Raw genomic sequence first — 12,326 nt, 5'->3', positions numbered from 1 at the left:
TGGAAAGGCCATGGGCAGAGACATAACAATAGACTTCAAAAGAACTATGTGGCAAGGAAGCTAAAGAATTCAATATAGTATTTTCCATATTAAACAATATAAGACCAACAGACACCCTGTAGGGTTGAAGATGCAGCTCTGTGGTAAGGTGCTTGCTTTCCTGGCATTCGCAAGGTTCTGGGTTTGATCCCCAGCACTACACATAAATAAATTGATTCTTCCAGCAAGGTCTACTTGAACATGGGTGATTTTGAAAAAGCATGATGGTGAGTGTCACTCACAGCTTTTATCCCTGAATACTAGAAATTTAGAAAAAGTTGCTGCCTTTTTTTGGGGGAGGGGGTAATTAATTTTGTATGTTGTCAATTTTTCAAAATAGGAATTGAAATTATCAATTTCAGTTCATACTTAAACTCCAACTCTGATAAATCCTAGTTTTCAAGTTGAACCCCAAGGAAGACTCAAGATTCAAGCAAGGCATGGTGACATGTGCCTATAATCCCAGCAACTCAGGAGGCTGAGGTAGGAGGATCACAAGTTCAAAGCCAGTCTTAGCAATTTAGCGAGGCCCGAAGTCAGTTAGCAAGACTTTGTCTCAAAATAAAATATAAAAAAGACTGGGAGTGTGGCTCAGTAGTTAAGTGTTCCTGGGTTCAAACTATCCTCCAGTTCCAAATCCTGGGTGTAACCCTGACTGCAGTTCCGGTTCCAAATCCATGTTTCTTCTCAAAATCCCCAGGGAATAATTTCATTGCTTCTCAGGTAACCCCAAATCCACTGCAAATGGTGCAGAATGTTATTTATTTCTTAATCTAATCAGATGCCTTTAGATGACAGAAATGAGAATTAACAACAGTCTCATCTCTCTACGGGTTATGTTCTTTCCAGGCAAGTCTGGTTTGTTTCCTACAGACAGCAGAATGAAATCCAGTTGTTGTATGATATAACCGGAAAGGGAAAAAGGAAAGTAAAGCAAAACAAAAGGAAAGGAAGAAAAGGAAAGGGAGGGCTTACAGGACAAGAGAGGCTCAAAGGATGCAAATGGCACCAGAAGGTCGATAAATCTTCTTAAACCACCATTCTTGGGAGCTCCCTTTGTTAATCCTATGCATGAACAAATCCCAGTCAGATAATGTGACTGTCTTGAAAAATGCTTCAGCGTTTGCAGCAAAGCCAACTGAAAAATCATGTTGAATGCAACAGCAAGAATAAACAACCCTATGAGAAACTGAAACACACAAGTACCCCAACTCCTTTACTCCTCCCCAATCACCAAGACACAAAACTAAACAAAACTTAGGTCAGTATTTTTCAAAGAGTTTCACAAACTCTGAAAAAAGCAGTGTTAAACCCAGATAGGGTTCTTCATCTCAAGAAGTTTTAGCACCTTGAAAGTGCTAAGTTGCACTGTGAAGAGGAAGTATTTAGCATGACCTACAGGAATCCTGTTCCTCTACTGAACACCAAGGAAAAAACTTAAATAAACCACTTTGGAAAAATTGCATATCTCTGCCATAAAATCACTTTGTACAGCTTTACATAAGAGAGAGAACAGTGGGAATTAAGGTATCAGAATGAGTTCTCTGTCACTGATTTATCATATATGTGAAAGAAGTCACTTAACTTTGATGGACCTCAGTGTTCCCACCTATAAAATATGGAAGCTGAAGTCTTGAGGTAAAGAGCCCAATCTGGCTTTAACACAATTCATGGATTTAAATCTACATATTTGATGTATTCTAATCCATTATAGTTATCCTTATTAAAGCTCAAATTGTCTCATCTTTGAACAGTAGAAGTTTTTCAAATTGGCTCCTGGGACCTTATGACAGAACCCTACTCACCTCTGATATCTTCTTTACTTTTTGGGGTTATATCTTATTCCAGGAATATCTTGTATCTTTCTTGCCTTAGACTTGGATCAGTCATTTTTTAAAGAAGACCTAATTCCTTTAAGTGGGAAGTGGTATTTGGAAGCCCCAGTCTGGGTGCGAGGGATGCTCATGGCCTTTTCAGTTCACACAATTAAGAAAATTACAAACACACAAATGTATTTACACATGTACATAGATATATATATGTCATGAGTGTATTCTAATGCTTTGGATTCAAATTCAGGTTCACAGGATTATTATTTACTTGTATTGATCTTATATGTTTCTCCTTTTTCACATGGCAAAACCCTCTGTTCTTAATGCTGCCTATAAATTTCTCATTTACTTTATTTCAGAATATACAAACAAGTTTAAGGAGAAAAGCAACAACACTACCATCAACAAAGTGATAAATTAAAATTCTTGTTAAGCAATCCTTCTTAACCTCGCGATATGACCCACTTGGGATATTCTACAAATTACTGTGTATGTAAGTCGCTTGAACTAGTTACTCTCTGATTATATATATAACCAACCAGAACACTTTGTCTTTAGTTATTGCATTTTCAAGTTAACTTTATTACAGTTATATAAAATATTTAAGTAGGTTTTAAGTAAAATAAAAAAATTTCCAAAGAAGACTAGCTGCTATCCCTGTCTACACTAGTCTCTCCTGATCCCATAGGCAACTTTTCTATATTTTTATAAGATGCTCCAAATCTCTGTTTTGGGGTTGCTATCCATTTGTTTCCTTCTATAAGCAATACTGAAATTAGCTAGTAAATTCTTCCTCCTGACTTTGAACCCCAGTATCTGAAGTAGTATGTTTTTTTCTAGTTAATGCTTATAGGTAATTAGTGTGCTTAGTCTACGATTCACATATTCTCCCCAATTTTGAGAGTTAAACTAATTCACAAAACCATACATTGATTACACACTACACTGTTTCAATCTTAGCTGTATCAACAAAATATGTATTTAATAGTTATTACTAGTTTAAAGTACTAAAGACTGGTATAAATATAGCTCTCTGCTTCCTGATTGTCATATCCTGAGAGCTGCTTTCCTCCTTCACATCTTTCTGACATGATGTTCTGCCTCACCTTGAGCCCACAGCAATGGAGCCAGTCACCTATGGACTGATACTTCTGAAACCAGCAGTTTTATAATTATCCTGTTCAGCAGGAAGAAGAAAAAGTTGGGAAAGGCACACCTGCATCTTTACTGCCTCTATAAAGGAGGAATTTACATAATTTCTACTCAGGTTTCTCTATGAGAACCAGCCATCCAGCACAGGGGCTGGGAAATGTCATGACCAGTTGAGCAGCACTCCCAAGTGACAGCTCCACTGTGGAAGGGGAGCACACATGTTTGTGGATAGGTAGCTATCTTCCAAAATAATGACTTCCTATTAAAAAATTCCAATGATTCCAAATTGAAATTGGTTGTTTCATCCTTACTACTGAAAGCACACTATTATTGTTATGCCAAGTATCGTCTGTTTGGAGTACAGTACAAGATGTGGAGTAATGTCAACTGCATGCAGGCAGACTGGTTTGAACTGGGGCCCCACAAGTTGGTTATGGGCCCTAGGATGAGTTCTTTTGTCTTTCAAAACCTCTGGATTGATGTTGCTGCATCTGTATTATGAAGATAATGTTGATATGTACACCCTAGGATTTTTCTAAAAATTAAATCATAGCAGGCATTTAAACTATCAGCCAGTTCAACATACAGAAGTCAATAAATGTAATACATCACATCAATGAACTTAAAGACAAGAATTATATGATTACTTCTATAGATGCAGAAAAAGCATTTGACAAAATACAGTACCTCTTCATGTTCAAAATACTAGGAAAGCTAGGAATAGTAAGAAAATACCTCAACATTGTAAAGGCTATCTATGCTAAGCCCAAAACCAACATCATTCTAAATGGAGAAAAATTAAAAGCATTCCTTCTAAAAACTAGAACAAGACAGAGATGCCTTCTTTCACCACTTCTATTCAACACAGTCCTTGAAACTATAGCCATAGCAATTAGTCAGACAAAACAAATTTAACGGAATCCAAGTAGGAAAAGAAGAACTCAAACTATCTTTGGCAAACTATTTGCCAAAGACATGCTTCCACATTGAGAAGATCCAAAAATTATACCAGAAAACCTCTAGAACTAATAAATGAATTCAGCAAAGTAGCAGGATATAAAATCAATACCCATAAATCAAATGCATTTCTATTGAAAAGCAATGAATCCACTGCAAGAAAAATTAGGAAAACTACCTCATTCATAATAGCCTCAAAAAAATTAAAATACTTAGAAATCAATCTAACAAAAGAAGTGAAAAAACTCTATAATGAAAACTACAGAACACTAAAGAAAGAAACTGCAGAAAACCTTAGAAGATGGAAAGATCTCTCATGCTCTTGGATAGGCAGAATTAATATTATCAAAATGGCCATACTACCAAAAGTATTATAAAAATTTAATGCAATTCCTATTAGAATTCCAATGATATTCTTCATAGAACTAGAAAAAGCAATCATGAAATTAATTTGGAAAAATAAGAGACCTAGAATAGCAAAGCAACCCTTAGCCAGAAGATTAAAGCAGGAGTCATCAGAATACCAGACCTTAAACTATACTACAGAGCAATAGTAATAAAAATGGCATGGTATTGATACCAAAATAGACATGCAGACCAATAGTACAAAATAGAAGTCACAGAGACAAACCCAAATAAATATGATTATTTCATACTAGACAAAGGGGCCAAAAACATACATTGGATAAAAGATAGCCTATTTAACAGATGGTGCTGGGACAACTGGAAATCCATATATAGTAACATTAAATTAAACCTCTATCTTTCATGCTGCACAAAAATCAACTGAAAGTGGATTAAAGATTTAGGCCCTAGCACAGAGACCCTGCATCTAATAGAAGAAAAAGTAGGCCCAAATCTTCATCATGTTGGCTTAGGCCCTGACTTCCTTAACAAGACTCCTAAAGTGCAAGAAGAAAAATTACAAATCAATAAATGGGATGCATTCAAACTAAAAAGTTTTTCTCACCAAAGGAAACAATAACATGAAGAGAGAGCCTACAGAAAGGGAGAAAATCTTTACTACACGCACCTCAGATGGAGAACTAATCTCCAGCACATATAAAAAATTCAAAAAACTTTAACACCAAAAACACAAATACCCTAATCAATAAATGGCCTAAGGAACTGAACAGACACTTCACAGAACAAGAAATACAACTGATCAATAAATATATGAAAAAATGTTCATCATCTCTAGGAATTAGAGAGATGTAAATAAAAACTGCTCTAAGGCCAGGTGTGGTGGCGCATGCCTGTAATCCCAGTGACTCAGAGGCTTACCAGGAGGATCTTGAGTTCAAAATCAGCCTCAGCAATAGTGAGGCACTCAGTGAGCAACTCAGTGAGACCCTGTCTCTAAATAAAATACAAAATAGGGCTGGGGATGTGGTTCAGTGTTGGAGTGCTGCTGAGTTAAATCTCTGGTACCCTAAAAATTTAATAAATAAATAAATAAAATATCGGAATGTTGGGCACATAGTAAGGGATTATCAGACAGTGACTTGCTTCTAGAATTGTCTCCTCAGCAAACTACAGGCTTATTGAAAGTCAAAGAACCTCCATAGATTTCCATTCCTCAGTACGGGGCTTGACACCAACACATGAAAAGGGCTCAATAATGTTGAAGTGATTTACAGGATGTGGTGGGGTCTTTGAAAAAGAATTGTAAACAGGATCAAAATAAATTCATTTTATTGAAGCAGCTAGGAGCCATCTATTTTCATTGGTCTCTCACTTATCTATAAAGGTGAAAAGCACAAGGAAAGATGATCTTACTCATGCATCTGTCACGAATCAACTTGATGCCTAATCCAAGCTTATCCATGAAATGAAGTTCTCTGAGATCCCTCGGTTGCCCATTCTCATTCCTTGTCATCCAATGCTGAGAAATTCTTCCTTAGGTAAGGGACACGTTTCTCCTACAGGAGTGAAGGAGAAAAACCTTTAAGTGATGGAAGAAATTAAATCAGGCTTTGGCTTTTCCTGTTGAGAAAAAAACCCTTTAATCTTTCTTTATCTGATAAATATTTTTTAACTTAAATGTTTCTGTACTTGTTACTAGAATTCAAATTTCTTTTCAGAAATGATATTCCAAACTGAACACATGCTTAAATAAATGTCTCATATTCTCATACAAAAAACAATAAAGATTCATAATTCCTTAAAAAGTAGAAACTTTTGTAGCCAGACATGTTCAGATTTTTTTCTTTGCTTTACTAAAATTAAAGCAGCTGTCAAAAGCATTTCAATGAAGAAAAGCCCAGGACAGGATAGATTCTCAGTTGTGTTCTATCAGCCCTTTAATGAACTGCTAATATCAATCCTCTTCAAATTATTTCATGAAGTAGAAAAGAAGGGAACCCTTCCAAATTCATTCTATGAAGCCAATATCACCCTGATACCAAAAAAAGACATCAAGGAAAAAACTTTGAGCCAATATCTTTGGTGAACATAGATGGAATAATTGTTAATGAAATAATGAAAAACTCCATGCAAAAACACATTAAAAAAAGTACACTGTGATCAAGTGAATTTAATCTCAGGGATGAAATAAGGAAACCAATGAACCAACATAAGGAAACCAATAAATGTAATTCACATAAATAGGAATCACATAATTATCTCAATAGATGCAGAAAAATCATTTGACAAAGAACAGTGCCCATATGTGTTTAAAATACTAGAAAAACCAGGGATAGAAGGACCTTATCTTAACATTGTAAATGCTCTATATGAGAAACCAAAGGCCAATATTATTCTGAATGGGAAAAAATGAAAAGCATTTCCTCTAAAAACTGGAGCAAGGAAGCCCATTTTCATCACTCTTATTCAATGTAGTCCTTGAAATGCTTGCCTGAGCAACTAGACAAGAGAAGAAAATTAAAGGAATAGGAATAGGAAAAGAAGAGCTCAAATTATGTTTGCTATGTGATCAAATATTTAGAAAATCCAAAAAACTCCATCAGAAGACTACTAGAGCTCATAAATGTATTCAGCAAAGTAGCAGGATATAAGATCAACACTTGTAAATCAATTGCATTCCTATATTTTCCAATGATGAATCCACTGAAAAAGAAATTAGAAAAACTATCCTATTTAAAATAGAGTAGAAACAAAACAAAAACAACAAAAACAAAACCTTGGGAATCAATGTAACAAAAGAGGTGAAAGACCTCTACAATGAAGAGTATAGAACACTACAGAAAGACATTGAAGAAAACCTTGGAAGGTGGAAAGACCTCTTATGTTCTTGGACAGGCCGGATTAATATTGTCAAAATAGCCATCCTACCCAAAGCTCTATACAGATTAAATGCAATTCCCACCAAATTCCAATGATGTTCTTCACACAACTAGAAAAAGCAGTTATGAAATTCATTTAGAAAAATAAAGTGATCCAGAATAGCCAAAGCAATCCTTAGTGAGAAAAGCAAAGCAGGAGGCCTTACAATAGAGGATCACAAATTATACTGCAGAGCTACAGTAACAAAAAGGGTGTGGTACTGGCACTATAAAAGGCATGAAGACCAATGGAATAAAGACACAGAGAAAAAGTCACATAAATACAATGATCTCATAGTAGACAAAGGGGCCAAAAACATACATTGGAGAACAGATAGCCTGTTTAATGACACGTGCTGGGAAAACTGGAAATCTGTATGCAGTAGAATGAAAATTAACCCCTATCCCCCACCCTGCACAAAACTCAAAAGTTCATCAAAGACCTAGAAATTTGACTAGAAACCCTGCAACTCCTAGAAGAAAATGCAGGCTCAACAATTGAACATGTCTGTGGTTCAGGAAGTGATTTCCTTAACAAGACTCCTAAAGTGCGAGAAGTAAAATAAAAAAATAGGATGGAATCAAATTAAAAATCTTCCTGGGGCTGGGGGTGTAGCTCAGTGTTAGAGTGCTTCCCTAGCACATGTGAGGCACTGTGTTCAATGCTCAGCACCACACAAAAATAAATGAATAAAATAAACAACAGAATGGGAGAAAAATTTTGGCACCTGCTTCTCAGATGGGGCATCAATATCCAGGATATAAAGAACTCAAAAGACTTAACACCAAAACAAAACAAAGAAACAACCAACACCAAATAACCCAATCAATAAATGGGCAAAGGAACGAAATAGACACTTCTCAAAAGAAGAAATACAAAGGTCAACAAATATATGAAAAATTGCTTAACTTTTATAGAAATTAAAGAAATGCAAATTAATACTATGCTGAGATTCCATCTTACTCCAATTATCAAGAATACAAGTAGAAATGAATGTTCGCGAGGATGTGGGAGAAAAGGTACACTTATACACTGTTGGTGGGGACTATAAATTAGTGTAGCCACTCTGGAAAGCAGTATGAAAATTCTTCAAAAAAACTAAAAATGGAACCCCCATGACCCACCCAGTTTCCCTACTCCTCAGTATGTATCCAAAAAATTTAAAATGAGCAGACTATAGTGACACCTTCACATCAGTGTGAAGCAGCACAATTTACAAAAGTCAAGCTATGGAGCCAAATGAGGTGCTCTTCAACAGATGAATGGATATAGAAAGTGTGATATATATATACACAAAGGAGTATTATTCAGCCATAAAGAAGAATGACTTTATGGCATTTGCCAGTTAATTGATGGAACTGGAGACTAAGTGAAATAAGGCAGTCCCCAACAGTCAAAGGTAGAATATTTTCTCTGATATCTTGGAATCTAATCCCAAAATAAGGAGGTCAGGGAATAAAAAAAGAGTAGAAAGAATGGTGGAGTAGACAAAGGGGAATGAAGGGGCAGATGGGATAGGAAAAGACATTTCAATGACTCTGACCTAATGTTCTTGTGTACATATGTAAATATACCACAGTGAATCTCATTATCATGTACATTCACAAAACACTAATTATAAAAAAAATTATAAATAAATAGCAGAAAGATCAGTCAAGTAGAAGAAAGGGAAAAGAGGAAGGGAAGAAGAGAGGAGAAGAGCAAGTACTGGGGACTAATTAGAACAAATAATATCTGATTGCTTTTATAATTTTGTCAAAATGAATCCTATTGCCTCATATAACTAAAAAGAATAAATAAAAAAGTAATATCTACATGGAACATTTTCTGTGTACTATATAAATGCTTCCAGTGAGATTTGCCATAGCACCCTATATAATCAAATTAATCTTTATAGTAAAATATATGAAATATACTTAGACAAAGCTGTGTTAGTTAGGGTTAGGTTTTGCTGCCAAGTCAATTCAGGCCATGTCAAAGTCTTCCATCAAATGAGTCTTCCCATTCTACCCCAAAAATGGGTTTTAAAACTTATGAAAATTCAAATTATAAATAAGAATATATGGGTCTGCAGTTAGTCACTCAAGATCATGTAAAGGAATATTCTTAGCCTCTGCTGACACACTGACACCAAGACTCGCTAGGAGAATTCAGCATCACCCAGGACGTAGGCCTTCACGTTAGCCCGTTGGGGGAAATCCAAGTCAAGGAGAACCAAGAAACAGGACCTGGCCTTGGAGCAGAAGTGTGTGGGAGCCAAGGGAAAGCAGAGGAAAGCGTGTCTGTCACAGAGGTGCAGGAGCGGCTTCCCTGAGCCCTGGCTCTGAGCACTTCAGCACCGGAGCTTCAGCCACAGAGGGGAAGCTGGAGATGCAGGTCCACTTCTAACTGTTGCTCTGCAGGAGGCCGCTTACAGTGAGCTTTCTGCATCACAGTCAGGCAGTCAAAGGACTGCTTCTCTGGCTATGAAATCTCTTCAAGAGAAAGCACAATTCTGCATCCATCAGCAAGTCCCTGATGCCATGTTATTAATGGAGATTAAGGCACGAGCTCTTGCTGTCAGCCCCAGGCATTGTACCCTACGTGCCCGCAGTCTCCACATGCAGCTCGGCATCACTTTTCTAGAAGCTCCTTAATCAGTCACATTGGGGCTGCTGACAGAAAGACCCTTGCCAGCTCCATGGGGCTGGAGTGGTGTCCAGAGCTCTATGCTGGTCATCTTGGACTAGGGGTATTGCTGGGGAAGCCTCAGTATTGGACTCAATGGCCCAGATGCCTCAGCTCTCCATCCTCAGGGAGAAAGCTCCTCACAAAGTCCTTTGTTGGGAAGAAGGTCGACTGATTTCAGGAGTTTGAACCCCTGGCCAGGCTCACACCTCCAGCTTTCATCTGAGGAGTCTCTTGGGAGCTGTGTGCAAAGGCTGGATCGGGTGCAACACCACGGTGAAGAAGAGTGGGGTCGGTGCCCCCACCATGCTCTTCATTGGGTTCTTCTCCTCTGCTGTAGCTGTAGCTTCTGGCATCTGAAGCTGCAGCGCTGGTGTAAGTAACCTTGGCTTGGATGCCACTGAAGCCAAAGCTCTGGAGCCTCCAACCTGGGGTGATATCTGCGTAGATGGGAGAGGGAGTCAAAGAATAAAGCTACTGGAATTAAAAAAAGAGAGACTATTCTTTTCCCTTGCCCACTGTCCACAAACCAACCAACCAACGAACAAAAATCATGTCAGAAAATATTTTATTCATATTAAAGACAATATATTTATACGTAGGGGGCTGTTGGGGATTGAACCAGGACTTCATGCATCCTAAGCATGTGCTCTATCACTGGGCTACACTCCCAGCCCTGAGACTATCTTTTAAGTTGACATTTTCTGTAAAATCCCATTGCATTACTGCAAATGAAGATCATTTGTTTGAATTTTATTCAAGGAGTCTTATCTCATGTGGAGTTTTTCTAATATAATCTATTATTCAAAACAGCTGTCCCAATGTTACATATTTCCCCTATTAAATATGTATTTTTAAAAGAAGATTAAAGGACATCACACTACACTAATCTATACAACAGTCTTTGTGGTATAACAGAATTTTTCAAACTAAAATATGAGGGAAGAACACAGATATGAGGAGGTGAGCATGGTTTAGAGTTTTGGCTCTAGTGAAGAGTAAATTTAATTTTGGGGGTGGGAGGTATCTGAATTGTTGATTAACTTTTCCTAAAATAAAATTATATATTCTTAGTGTTCTCTTAGTATTTCCAGTTATCATTTTGTAACGTTTAGTGGTGCTGGTGATTGGAACACAAAGCCTCACACCTGCTAACAAAGCTCTAGCCCAGTTATGGAAAAAATATCTGCTATAAACATATTTACCATGGTCTAAACTTTATTCTCTCAGCTATTTAAATGATTTGAAAAAGAAAATCTTCAAAGAGTTATGAATAACCTAGGAACAGTCACTAGGGAAGTCTTGTAGATAGTATTTCTTAAAGAGGGTGAGAAAACCCAAATCAATAAAAGAATCATTAAAAGAAATATTGAATTATTAGAATATCCCCTACCCTGATAGTCCCCCTACTACTTTCTTGTTGTCTTCCCCACTGCCCAGATTCCAGATGAGAAAACATCAGCACTTGTCTGAGTCTGACCGACTTCCTTTAATATGACGATCTCCAGTTTCATTCACTTTCCTGCAAATGACCATTTCATCCTTCTTTATGGCTGAATACTACTATTCCATTGTGGACCACATTTTCTTTATCCATTAATACACTGATGAGCATCTAGGCCAATTCCAAACTGACAGGGCTGAAATAAATGTGGATATGCAGGTATCTCTTTTATATGCCAATTTAGAGTCTTTCAGGTAAATAACTGGGAGTGGTATATGTAGCTATTTTCTCATTTATGAAAATGAAATTTATATTAAACACTGAAATTGAAAATTATTGTGCATTTAGATAGTATGTCAAAATTTATGGTTACACTCAAGGAAATGTTTTTGCCTTCTATTAGCAGAGTTTGGAAAGTTGCGATTTGTTCTCATGAGTCTAAAGAAAATTTTAAAGGTTACAGAACAGATCAAAATATGCATATTTGCTAAAGGTTCTCTTCTCCATCTACACCAGAATCTTAATTTTTCCCTAATCTCATTTAGAAGAATGTTTGTTGTTTGTTGTTTAAATTTTTAAAAATTACCCAGAATATAGAGAAAGGTAATTCCCTAAAATCCACTCTTCCCACAAAGATAACTTGTAACACTTTGAATTCTAGGATTTCAACATAACTATTTCTTTTTTTTTTTTTTTTTTTTTTTTTTTTTTTTTAGTACCAGGGATTAAACCCAGGGGCACTTAACCACTGAGCCACATCATCAGCACTTCTTAAAAAATATTTTATTTAGACACAGGGTCTCATGGAGTTGCTAAGGGCCTTGCTAATCTTTTGAGGTTGCCTTTGAACTCTTGATCCTCCTTTCTCAGCCTTCCAGGTCACTGGGATTACAGGCACACGCCACCACACCCAGCTCTTAACATAAACAGTTTTAAATGGGATATATCAC

At 36.7% G+C, this 12,326-nt stretch overlaps 1 protein-coding gene and 1 pseudogene across 2 annotated transcripts in view; both read left to right on the top strand.

Moving 5' to 3' along the window:
- LOC306657596 (transmembrane protein 69-like) overlaps positions 1-9,901 on the top strand; it is a 55,816-nt pseudogene extending 45,915 nt beyond the window's left edge. Inside the window, exon 2 of the transcript in view lies at positions 9,668-9,901. The product of the transcript in view is annotated as a transmembrane protein 69-like (transcript). The remainder of the gene's footprint in view (positions 1-9,667) is intronic.
- Positions 1-12,326, top strand: part of LOC306655702 (phosphoribosyl pyrophosphate synthase-associated protein 2-like) — a gene marked incomplete at its 3' end in the record, with an annotated part of 395,253 nt that overhangs the window by 81,736 nt on the left and 301,191 nt on the right. The window lies entirely within an intron of this gene.

The sequence above is a fragment of the Sciurus vulgaris genome (genome assembly GCF_902686455.1).
Source record: "Sciurus vulgaris genome assembly, chromosome: 3".
Classification (NCBI taxonomy): domain Eukaryota; kingdom Metazoa; phylum Chordata; class Mammalia; order Rodentia; family Sciuridae; genus Sciurus; species Sciurus vulgaris.
This window is presented reverse-complemented; position numbering and strand designations above follow the sequence as displayed.